Source organism: Drosophila pseudoobscura, chromosome X, assembly GCF_009870125.1.
Source record: "Drosophila pseudoobscura strain MV-25-SWS-2005 chromosome X, UCI_Dpse_MV25, whole genome shotgun sequence".
NCBI classification, from domain to species: Eukaryota; Metazoa; Arthropoda; class Insecta; order Diptera; family Drosophilidae; genus Drosophila; species Drosophila pseudoobscura.
The window spans coordinates 54,900,181-54,912,890 of record NC_046683.1 but is presented as its reverse complement, the minus strand read 5'-3'; positions in this window follow the sequence as shown (position 1 = coordinate 54,912,890).

The window sequence follows — 12,710 nt, the reverse complement described above, 5'->3', positions numbered from 1 at the left end:
TAATTTTTTGCGAAAATCGTGATGAGCTCGATGTCCTTTTTTCTGATGCCAATCGGTTGGCAGGACTCTCCCGATCACGAAGAGACATGCCACGCCCAGATCGGCCGCTGTGTAGCCGAGATATAGCCTGCAGAACAAACCAGTATTTGCATGAAATGAAATGCAAATCCACTTCTTCGGAAGGCTATATCTCAGGCAAATAGGGCCAGATCGGCGAAGGACCTACTCTCCCAGGATCGTGGGGATCCAGCCTGTCGAATGGCATCAAAATCTCGACCACGAAAATGAGGCCGATTTTTGACAAATTCAATGATGTAACCATCATGATTTTTTGCGAAAATCGTGATGAGCTCGATGTCCTTTTTTCTGATGCCAATCGGTTGGCAGGACTCTCCCGATCACGAAGAGACATGCCACGCCCAAATCGGCCCATCAATAGTCGAGATATAGCGTGCAGAAAAAACCAGTATTTTCATGATGTCTAAATTAACATTTTCGGGAGGCTATATCTCAGACAAATGAGGCCAGATCGTCGAAGGACCTACTCTCCCAGGATCGTGGGGATCCAGCCTGTCGAATGGCATCAAAATCTCGACCACGAAAATGAGGCCGATTTTTGACAAATTCAATGATGTAACCATCATGATTTTTTGCGAAAATCGTGATGAGCTCGATGTCCTTTTTTCTGATGCCAATCGGTTGGCAGGACTCTCCCGATCACGAAGAGACATGCCACGCCCAAATCGGCCCATCAATAGTCGAGATATAGCGTGCAGAAAAAACCAGTATTTTCATGATGTCTAAATTAACATTTTCGGGAGGCTATATCTCAGACAAATGAGGCCAGATCGTCGAAGGACCTACTCTCCCAGGATCGTGGGGATCCAGCCTGTCGAATGGCATCAAAATCTCGACCACGAAAATGAGGCCGATTTTTGACAAATTCAATGATGTAACCATCATGATTTTTTGCGAAAATCGTGATGAGCTCGATGTCCTTTTTTCTGATGCCAATCGGTTGGCAGGACTCTCCCGATCACGAAAAGACATGCCACGCCCAGATCGGCCGCTGTGTAGCCGAGATATAGCCTGCAGAACAAACCAGTATTTGCATGAAATGAAATGCAAATCCACTTCTTCGGAAGGCTATATCTCAGGCAAATAGGGCCAGATCGGCGAAGGACCTACTCTCCCAGGATCGTGGGGATCCAGCCTGTCGAATGGCATCAAAATCTCGACCACGAAAATGAGGCCGATTTTTGACAAATTCAATGATGTAACCATCATGATTTTTTGCGAAAATCGTGATGAGCTCGATGTCCTTTTTTCTGATGCCAATCGGTTGGCAGGACTCTCCCGATCACGAAAAGACATGCCACGCCCAGATCGGCCGCTGTGTAGCCGAGATATAGCCTGCAGAACAAACCAGTATTTGCATGAAATGAAATGCAAATGCACTTCTTCGGAAGGCTATATCTCAGGCAAATAGGGCCAGATCGGCGAAGGACCCACTCTCTCAGGACCACGAGGATCCAGCCTGTCGAATGGCATCAAAATCTCGACCACGAAAATGAGGCCGATTTTTGACAAATTCAATGATGTAACCATCATGATTTTTTGCGAAAATCGTGATGAGCTCGATGTCCTTTTTTCTGATGCCAATCGGTTGGCAGGACTCTCCCGATCACGAAAAGACATGCCACGCCCAGATCGGCCGCTGTGTAGCCGAGATATAGCCTGCAGAACAAACCAGTATTTGCATGAAATGAAATGCAAATGCACTTCTTCGGAAGGCTATATCTCAGGCAAATAGGGCCAGATCGGCGAAGGACCTACTCTCCCAGGATCCTAGGGATCCAGCCTGTCGGTCGGCATCATAATCTCGCCTACGAAAATGAGGCCGATTTTTGACAAATTCAATGATGTAACCATCATGATTTTTTGCGAAAATCGTGATGAGCTCGATGTCCTTTTTTCTGATGCCAATCGGTTGGCAGGACTCTCCCGATCACGAAAAGACATGCCACGCCCAGATCGGCCGCTGTGTAGCCGAGATATAGCCTGCAGAACAAACCAGTATTTGCATGAAATGAAATGCAAATGCACTTCTTCGGAAGGCTATATCTCAGGCAAATAGGGCCAGATCGGCGAAGGACCCACTCTCTCAGGACCGCGAGGATCCAGCCTGTCGAATGGCATCAAAATCTCGACCACGAAAATGAGGCCGATTTTTGACAAATTCAATGATGGTTACATCATGATTTTTTGCGAAAATCGTGATGAGCTCGATGTCCTTTTTTCTGATGCCAATCGGTTGGCAGGACTCTCCCGATCACGAAAAGACATGCCACGCCCAGATCGGCCGCTGTGTAGCCGAGATATAGCCTGCAGAACAAACCAGTATTTGCATGAAATGAAATGCAAATCCACTTCTTCGGAAGGCTATATCTCAGGCAAATAGGGCCAGATCGGCGAAGGACCTACTCTCCCAGGACCACGAGGATCCAGCCTGTCGAATGGCATCAAAATCTCGACCACGAAAATGAGGCCGATTTTTGACAAATTCAATGATGTAACCATCATGATTTTTTGCGAAAATCGTGATGAGCTCGATGTCCTTTTTTCTGATGCCAATCGGTTGGCAGGACTCTCCCGATCACGAAAAGACATGCCACGCCCAGATCGGCCGCTGTGTAGCCGAGATATAGCCTGCAGAACAAACCAGTATTTGCATGAAATGAAATGCAAATCCACTTCTTCGGAAGGCTATATCTCAGGCAAATAGGGCCAGATCGGCGAAGGACCCACTCTCTCAGGACCGCGAGGATCCAGCCTGTCGAATGGCATCAAAATCTCGACCACGAAAATGAGGCCGATTTTTGACAAATTCAATGATGGTTACATCATGATTTTTTGCGAAAATCGTGATGAGCTCGATGTCCTTTTTTCTGATGCCAATCGGTTGGCAGGACTCTCCCGATCACGAAAAGACATGCCACGCCCAGATCGGCCCATCAATAGTCGAGATATAGCGTGCAGAAAAAACCAGTATTTTCATGATGTCTAAATTAACATTTTCGGGAGGCTATATCTCAGACAAATGAAGCCAGATCGTCGAAGGACCTACTCTCCCAGGATCGTGGGGATCCAGCCTGTCGAATGGCATCAAAATCTCGACCACGAAAATGAGGCCGATTTTTGACAAATTCAATGATGGTTACATCATGATTTTTTGCGAAAATCGTGATGAGCTCGATGTCCTTTTTTCTGATGCCAATCGGTTGGCAGGACTCTCCCGATCACGAAAAGACATGCCACGCCCAGATCGGCCGCTGTGTAGCCGAGATATAGCCTGCAGAACAAACCAGTATTTGCATGAAATGCAAATCCACTTCTTCGGAAGGCTATATCTCAGGCAAATAGGGCCAGATCGGCGAAGGACCCACTCTCTCAGGACCGCGAGGATCCAGCCTGTCGAATGGCATCAAAATCTCGACCACGAAAATGAGGCCGATTTTTGACAAATTCAATGATGGTTACATCATGATTTTTTGCGAAAATCGTGATGAGCTCGATGTCCTTTTTTCTGATGCCAATCGGTTGGCAGGACTCTCCCGATCACGAAAAGACATGCCACGCCCAGATCGGCCGCTGTGTAGCCGAGATATAGCCTGCAGAACAAACCAGTATTTGCATGAAATGCAAATCCACTTCTTCGGAAGGCTATATCTCAGGCAAATAGGGCCAGATCGGCGAAGGACCCACTCTCTCAGGACCGCGAGGATCCAGCCTGTCGAATGGCATCAAAATCTCGACCACGAAAATGAGGCCGATTTTTGACAAATTCAATGATGGTTACATCATGATTTTTTGCGAAAATCGTGATGAGCTCGATGTCCTTTTTTCTGATGCCAATCGGTTGGCAGGACTCTCCCGATCACGAAGAGACATGCCACGCCCAGATCGGCCCATCAATAGTCGAGATATAGCGTGCAGAAAAAACCAGTATTTTCATGATGTCTAAATTAACATTTTCGGGAGGCTATATCTCAGACAAATGAAGCCAGATCGTCGAAGGACCTACTCTCCCAGGATCGTGGGGATCCAGCCTGTCGAATGGCATCAAAATCTCGACCACGAAAATGAGGCCGATTTTTGACAAATTCAATGATGTAACCATCATGATTTTTTGCGAAAATCGTGATGAGCTCGATGTCCTTTTTTCTGATGCCAATCGGTTGGCAGGACTCTCCCGATCACGAAGAGACATGCCACGCCCAGATCGGCCGCTGTGTAGCCGAGATATAGCCTGCAGAACAAACCAGTATTTGCATGAAATGAAATGCAAATCCACTTCTTCGGAAGGCTATATCTCAGGCAAATAGGGCCAGATCGGCGAAGGACCTACTCTCCCAGGATCGTGGGGATCCAGCCTGTCGAATGGCATCAAAATCTCGACCACGAAAATGAGGCCGATTTTTGACAAATTCAATGATGGTTACATCATGATTTTTTGCGAAAATCGTGATGAGCTCGATGTCCTTTTTTCTGATGCCAATCGGTTGGCAGGACTCTCCCGATCACGAAGAGACATGCCACGCCCAGATCGGCCCATCAATAGTCGAGATATAGCGTGCAGAAAAAACCAGTATTTTCATGATGTCTAAATTAACATTTTCGGGAGGCTATATCTCAGACAAATGAAGCCAGATCGTCGAAGGACCTACTCTCCCAGGATCGTGGGGATCCAGCCTGTCGAATGGCATCAAAATCTCGACCACGAAAATGAGGCCGATTTTTGACAAATTCAATGATGTAACCATCATGATTTTTTGCGAAAATCGTGATGAGCTCGATGTCCTTTTTTCTGATGCCAATCGGTTGGCAGGACTCTCCCGATCACGAAGAGACATGCCACGCCCAGATCGGCCGCTGTGTAGCCGAGATATAGCCTGCAGAACAAACCAGTATTTGCATGAAATGCAAATCCACTTCTTCGGAAGGCTATATCTCAGGCAAATAGGGCCAGATCGGCGAAGGACCTACTCTCCCAGGATCGTGGGGATCCAGCCTGTCGAATGGCATCAAAATCTCGACCACGAAAATGAGGCCGATTTTTGACAAATTCAATGATGTAACCATCATGATTTTTTGCGAAAATCGTGATGAGCTCGATGTCCTTTTTTCTGATGCCAATCGGTTGGCAGGACTCTCCCGATCACGAAGAGACATGCCACGCCCAGATCGGCCGCTGTGTAGCCGAGATATAGCCTGCAGAACAAACCAGTATTTGCATGAAATGCAAATCCACTTCTTCGGAAGGCTATATCTCAGGCAAATAGGGCCAGATCGGCGAAGGACCTACTCTCCCAGGATCGTGGGGATCCAGCCTGTCGAATGGCATCAAAATCTCGACCACGAAAATGAGGCCGATTTTTGACAAATTCAATGATGTAACCATCATGATTTTTTGCGAAAATCGTGATGAGCTCGATGTCCTTTTTTCTGATGCCAATCGGTTGGCAGGACTCTCCCGATCACGAAGAGACATGCCACGCCCAAATCGGCCCATCAATAGTCGAGATATAGCGTGCAGAAAAAACCAGTATTTTCATGACGTCTAAATTAACATTTTCGGGAGGCTATATCTCAGGCAAATAGGGCCAGATCGGCGAAGGACCCACTCTCACAGGACCGCGAGGATCCAGCCTGTCGGTCGGCATCAAAATCTCGGCTACGAAAATGGGGCCGATTTTTGACAAATTCAATGATGGTTACATCATGATTTTTTGCGAAAATCGTGATGAGCTCGATGTCCTTTTTTCTGATGCCAATCGGTTGGCAGGACTCTCACGATCACGAAAAGACATGCCACGCCCAGATCGGCCGCTGTGTAGCCGAGATATAGCCTGCAGAACAAACCAGTATTTGCATGAAATGAAATGCAAATCCACTTCTTCGGAAGGCTATATCTCAGGCAAATAGGGCCAGATCGGCGAAGGACCCACTCTCTCAGGACCGCGAGGATCCAGCCTGTCGAATGGCATCAAAATCTCGACCACGAAAATGAGGCCGATTTTTGACAAATTCAATGATCATCATGATTTTTTGCGAAAATCGTGATGAGCTCGATGTCCTTTTTTCTGATGCCAATCGGTTGGCAGGACTCTCACGATCACGAAAAGACATGCCACGCCCAGATCGGCCGCTGTGTAGCCGAGATATAGCCTGCAGAACAAACCAGTATTTGCATGAAATGAAATGCAAATCCACTTCTTCGGAAGGCTATATCTCAGGCAAATAGGGCCAGATCGGCGAAGGACCCACTCTCACAGGACCGCGAGGATCCAGCCTGTCGGTCGGCATCAAAATCTCGGCTACGAAAATGGGGCCGATTTTTGACAAATTCAATGATGGTTACATCATGATTTTTTGCGAAAATCGTGATGAGCTCGATGTCCTTTTTTCTGATGCCAATCGGTTGGCAGGACTCTCCCGATCACGAAGAGACATGCCACGCCCAGATCGGCCCATCAATAGTCGAGATATAGCGTGCAGAAAAAACCAGTATTTTCATGATGTCTAAATTAACATTTTCGGGAGGCTATATCTCAGACAAATGAAGCCAGATCGTCGAAGGACCTACTCTCCCAGGATCGTGGGGATCCAGCCTGTCGAATGGCATCAAAATCTCGACCACGAAAATGAGGCCGATTTTTGACAAATTCAATGATGTAACCATCATGATTTTTTGCGAAAATCGTGATGAGCTCGATGTCCTTTTTTCTGATGCCAATCGGTTGGCAGGACTCTCCCGATCACGAAGAGACATGCCACGCCCAGATCGGCCGCTGTGTAGCCGAGATATAGCCTGCAGAACAAACCAGTATTTGCATGAAATGAAATGCAAATCCACTTCTTCGGAAGGCTATATCTCAGGCAAATAGGGCCAGATCGGCGAAGGACCTACTCTCCCAGGATCGTGGGGATCCAGCCTGTCGAATGGCATCAAAATCTCGACCACGAAAATGAGGCCGATTTTTGACAAATTCAATGATGGTTACATCATGATTTTTTGCGAAAATCGTGATGAGCTCGATGTCCTTTTTTCTGATGCCAATCGGTTGGCAGGACTCTCCCGATCACGAAAAGACATGCCACGCCCAGATCGGCCCATCAATAGTCGAGATATAGCGTGCAGAAAAAACCAGTATTTTCATGATGTCTAAATTAACATTTTCGGGAGGCTATATCTCAGACAAATGAAGCCAGATCGTCGAAGGACCTACTCTCCCAGGATCGTGGGGATCCAGCCTGTCGAATGGCATCAAAATCTCGACCACGAAAATGAGGCCGATTTTTGACAAATTCAATGATGGTTACATCATGATTTTTTGCGAAAATCGTGATGAGCTCGATGTCCTTTTTTCTGATGCCAATCGGTTGGCAGGACTCTCCCGATCACGAAGAGACATGCCACGCCCAGATCGGCCGCTGTGTAGCCGAGATATAGCCTGCAGAACAAACCAGTATTTGCATGAAATGAAATGCAAATCCACTTCTTCGGAAGGCTATATCTCAGGCAAATAGGGCCAGATCGGCGAAGGACCCACTCTCTCAGGACCGCGAGGATCCAGCCTGTCGAATGGCATCAAAATCTCGACCACGAAAATGAGGCCGATTTTTGACAAATTCAATGATGGTTACATCATGATTTTTTGCGAAAATCGTGATGAGCTCGATGTCCTTTTTTCTGATGCCAATCGGTTGGCAGGACTCTCCCGATCACGAAAAGACATGCCACGCCCAGATCGGCCCATCAATAGTCGAGATATAGCGTGCAGAAAAAACCAGTATTTTCATGATGTCTAAATTAACATTTTCGGGAGGCTATATCTCAGACAAATGAAGCCAGATCGTCGAAGGACCTACTCTCCCAGGATCGTGGGGATCCAGCCTGTCGAATGGCATCAAAATCTCGACCACGAAAATGAGGCCGATTTTTGACAAATTCAATGATGGTTACATCATGATTTTTTGCGAAAATCGTGATGAGCTCGATGTCCTTTTTTCTGATGCCAATCGGTTGGCAGGACTCTCCCGATCACGAAAAGACATGCCACGCCCAGATCGGCCGCTGTGTAGCCGAGATATAGCCTGCAGAACAAACCAGTATTTGCATGAAATGCAAATCCACTTCTTCGGAAGGCTATATCTCAGGCAAATAGGGCCAGATCGGCGAAGGACCCACTCTCTCAGGACCGCGAGGATCCAGCCTGTCGAATGGCATCAAAATCTCGACCACGAAAATGAGGCCGATTTTTGACAAATTCAATGATGGTTACATCATGATTTTTTGCGAAAATCGTGATGAGCTCGATGTCCTTTTTTCTGATGCCAATCGGTTGGCAGGACTCTCCCGATCACGAAGAGACATGCCACGCCCAGATCGGCCCATCAATAGTCGAGATATAGCGTGCAGAAAAAACCAGTATTTTCATGATGTCTAAATTAACATTTTCGGGAGGCTATATCTCAGACAAATGAAGCCAGATCGTCGAAGGACCTACTCTCCCAGGATCGTGGGGATCCAGCCTGTCGAATGGCATCAAAATCTCGACCACGAAAATGAGGCCGATTTTTGACAAATTCAATGATGTAACCATCATGATTTTTTGCGAAAATCGTGATGAGCTCGATGTCCTTTTTTCTGATGCCAATCGGTTGGCAGGACCGAGAGCCGAGAGCCGAGATATAGCCTGCAGAACAAACCAGTATTTGCATGAAATGAAATGCAAATCCACTTCTTCGGAAGGCTATATCTCAGGCAAATAGGGCCAGATCGGCGAAGGACCTACTCTCCCAGGATCGTGGGGATCCAGCCTGTCGAATGGCATCAAAATCTCGACCACGAAAATGAGGCCGATTTTTGACAAATTCAATGATGTAACCATCATGATTTTTTGCGAAAATCGTGATGAGCTCGATGTCCTTTTTTCTGATGCCAATCGGTTGGCAGGACTCTCCCGATCACGAAAAGACATGCCGCGCCCAGATCGGCCCATCAATAGTCGAGATATAGCGTGCAGAAAAAACCAGTATTTTCATGACGTCTAAATTAACATTTTCGGGAGGCTATATCTCAGGCAAATAGGGCCAGATCGGCGAAGGACCCACTCTCTCAGGACCGCGAGGATCCAGCCTGTCGGTCGGCATCAAAATCTCGGCTACGAAAATGGGGCCGATTTTTGACAAATTCAATGATGGTTACATCATGATTTTTTGCGAAAATCGTGATGAGCTCGATGTCCTTTTTTCTGATGCCAATCGGTTGGCAGGACTCTCCCGATCACGAAAAGACATGCCGCGCCCAGATCGGCCCATCAATAGTCGAGATATAGCGTGCAGAAAAAACCAGTATTTTCATGACGTCTAAATTAACATTTTCGGGAGGCTATATCTCAGGCAAATAGGGCCAGATCGGCGAAGGACCTACTCTCCCAGGATCCTAGGGATCCAGCCTGTCGAATGGCATCAAAATCTCGACCACGAAAATGAGGCCGATTTTTGACAAATTCAATGATGGTTACATCATGATTTTTTGCGAAAATCGTGATGAGCTCGATGTCCTTTTTTCTGATGCCAATCGGTTGGCAGGACTCTCCCGATCACGAAAAGACATGCCGCGCCCAGATCGGCCCATCAATAGTCGAGATATAGCGTGCAGAAAAAACCAGTATTTTCATGATGTCTAAATTAACATTTTCGGGAGGCTATATCTCAGACAAATGAAGCCAGATCGTCGAAGGACCTACTCTCTCAGGACCGCGAGGATCCAGCCTGTCGAATGGCATCAAAATCTCGACCACGAAAATGAGGCCGATTTTTGACAAATTCAATGATGGTTACATCATGATTTTTTGCGAAAATCGTGATGAGCTCGATGTCCTTTTTTCTGATGCCAATCGGTTGGCAGGACTCTCCCGATCACGAAAAGACATGCCACGCCCAGATCGGCCGCTGTGTAGCCGAGATATAGCCTGCAGAACAAACCAGTATTTGCATGAAATGCAAATCCACTTCTTCGGAAGGCTATATCTCAGGCAAATAGGGCCAGATCGGCGAAGGACCCACTCTCTCAGGACCGCGAGGATCCAGCCTGTCGAATGGCATCAAAATCTCGACCACGAAAATGAGGCCGATTTTTGACAAATTCAATGATGGTTACATCATGATTTTTTGCGAAAATCGTGATGAGCTCGATGTCCTTTTTTCTGATGCCAATCGGTTGGCAGGACTCTCCCGATCACGAAAAGACATGCCGCGCCCAGATCGGCCCATCAATAGTCGAGATATAGCGTGCAGAAAAAACCAGTATTTTCATGACGTCTAAATTAACATTTTCGGGAGGCTATATCTCAGGCAAATAGGGCCAGATCGGCGAAGGACCCACTCTCTCAGGACCGCGAGGATCCAGCCTGTCGGTCGGCATCAAAATCTCGGCTACGAAAATGGGGCCGATTTTTGACAAATTCAATGATGGTTACATCATGATTTTTTGCGAAAATCGTGATGAGCTCGATGTCCTTTTTTCTGATGCCAATCGGTTGGCAGGACTCTCCCGATCACGAAAAGACATGCCGCGCCCAGATCGGCCCATCAATAGTCGAGATATAGCGTGCAGAAAAAACCAGTATTTTCATGACGTCTAAATTAACATTTTCGGGAGGCTATATCTCAGGCAAATAGGGCCAGATCGGCGAAGGACCTACTCTCCCAGGATCCTAGGGATCCAGCCTGTCGAATGGCATCAAAATCTCGACCACGAAAATGAGGCCGATTTTTGACAAATTCAATGATGGTTACATCATGATTTTTTGCGAAAATCGTGATGAGCTCGATGTCCTTTTTTCTGATGCCAATCGGTTGGCAGGACTCTCCCGATCACGAAAAGACATGCCGCGCCCAGATCGGCCCATCAATAGTCGAGATATAGCGTGCAGAAAAAACCAGTATTTTCATGATGTCTAAATTAACATTTTCGGGAGGCTATATCTCAGACAAATGAAGCCAGATCGTCGAAGGACCTACTCTCTCAGGACCGCGAGGATCCAGCCTGTCGAATGGCATCAAAATCTCGACCACGAAAATGAGGCCGATTTTTGACAAATTCAATGATGGTTACATCATGATTTTTTGCGAAAATCGTGATGAGCTCGATGTCCTTTTTTCTGATGCCAATCGGTTGGCAGGACTCTCCCGATCACGAAAAGACATGCCACGCCCAGATCGGCCGCTGTGTAGCCGAGATATAGCCTGCAGAACAAACCAGTATTTGCATGAAATGCAAATCCACTTCTTCGGAAGGCTATATCTCAGGCAAATAGGGCCAGATCGGCGAAGGACCCACTCTCTCAGGACCGCGAGGATCCAGCCTGTCGAATGGCATCAAAATCTCGACCACGAAAATGAGGCCGATTTTTGACAAATTCAATGATGGTTACATCATGATTTTTTGCGAAAATCGTGATGAGCTCGATGTCCTTTTTTCTGATGCCAATCGGTTGGCAGGACTCTCCCGATCACGAAGAGACATGCCACGCCCAGATCGGCCCATCAATAGTCGAGATATAGCGTGCAGAAAAAACCAGTATTTTCATGATGTCTAAATTAACATTTTCGGGAGGCTATATCTCAGACAAATGAAGCCAGATCGTCGAAGGACCTACTCTCCCAGGATCGTGGGGATCCAGCCTGTCGAATGGCATCAAAATCTCGACCACGAAAATGAGGCCGATTTTTGACAAATTCAATGATGTAACCATCATGATTTTTTGCGAAAATCGTGATGAGCTCGATGTCCTTTTTTCTGATGCCAATCGGTTCGCAGGACTCTCCCGATCACGAAGAGACATGCCACGCCCAGATCGGCCGCTGTGTAGCCGAGATATAGCCTGCAGAACAAACCAGTATTTGCATGAAATGAAATGCAAATCCACTTCTTCGGAAGGCTATATCTCAGGCAAATAGGGCCAGATCGGCGAAGGACCTACTCTCCCAGGATCGTGGGGATCCAGCCTGTCGAATGGCATCAAAATCTCGACCACGAAAATGAGGCCGATTTTTGACAAATTCAATGATGTAACCATCATGATTTTTTGCGAAAATCGTGATGAGCTCGATGTCCTTTTTTCTGATGCCAATCGGTTGGCAGGACTCTCCCGATCACGAAAAGACATGCCACGCCCAGATCGGCCGCTGTGTAGCCGAGATATAGCCTGCAGAACAAACCAGTATTTGCATGAAATGAAATGCAAATGCACTTCTTCGGAAGGCTATATCTCAGGCAAATAGGGCCAGATCGGCGAAGGACCTACTCTCCCAGGATCGTGGGGATCCAGCCTGTCGAATGGCATCAAAATCTCGACCACGAAAATGAGGCCGATTTTTGACAAATTCAATGATGGTTACATCATGATTTTTTGCGAAAATCGTGATGAGCTCGATGTCCTTTTTTCTGATGCCAATCGGTTGGCAGGACTCTCCCGATCACGAAGAGACATGCCACGCCCAGATCGGCCCATCAATAGTCGAGATATAGCGTGCAGAAAAAACCAGTATTTTCATGATGTCTAAATTAACATTTTCGGGAGGCTATATCTCAGACAAATGAAGCCAGATCGTCGAAGGACCTACTCTCCCAGGATCGT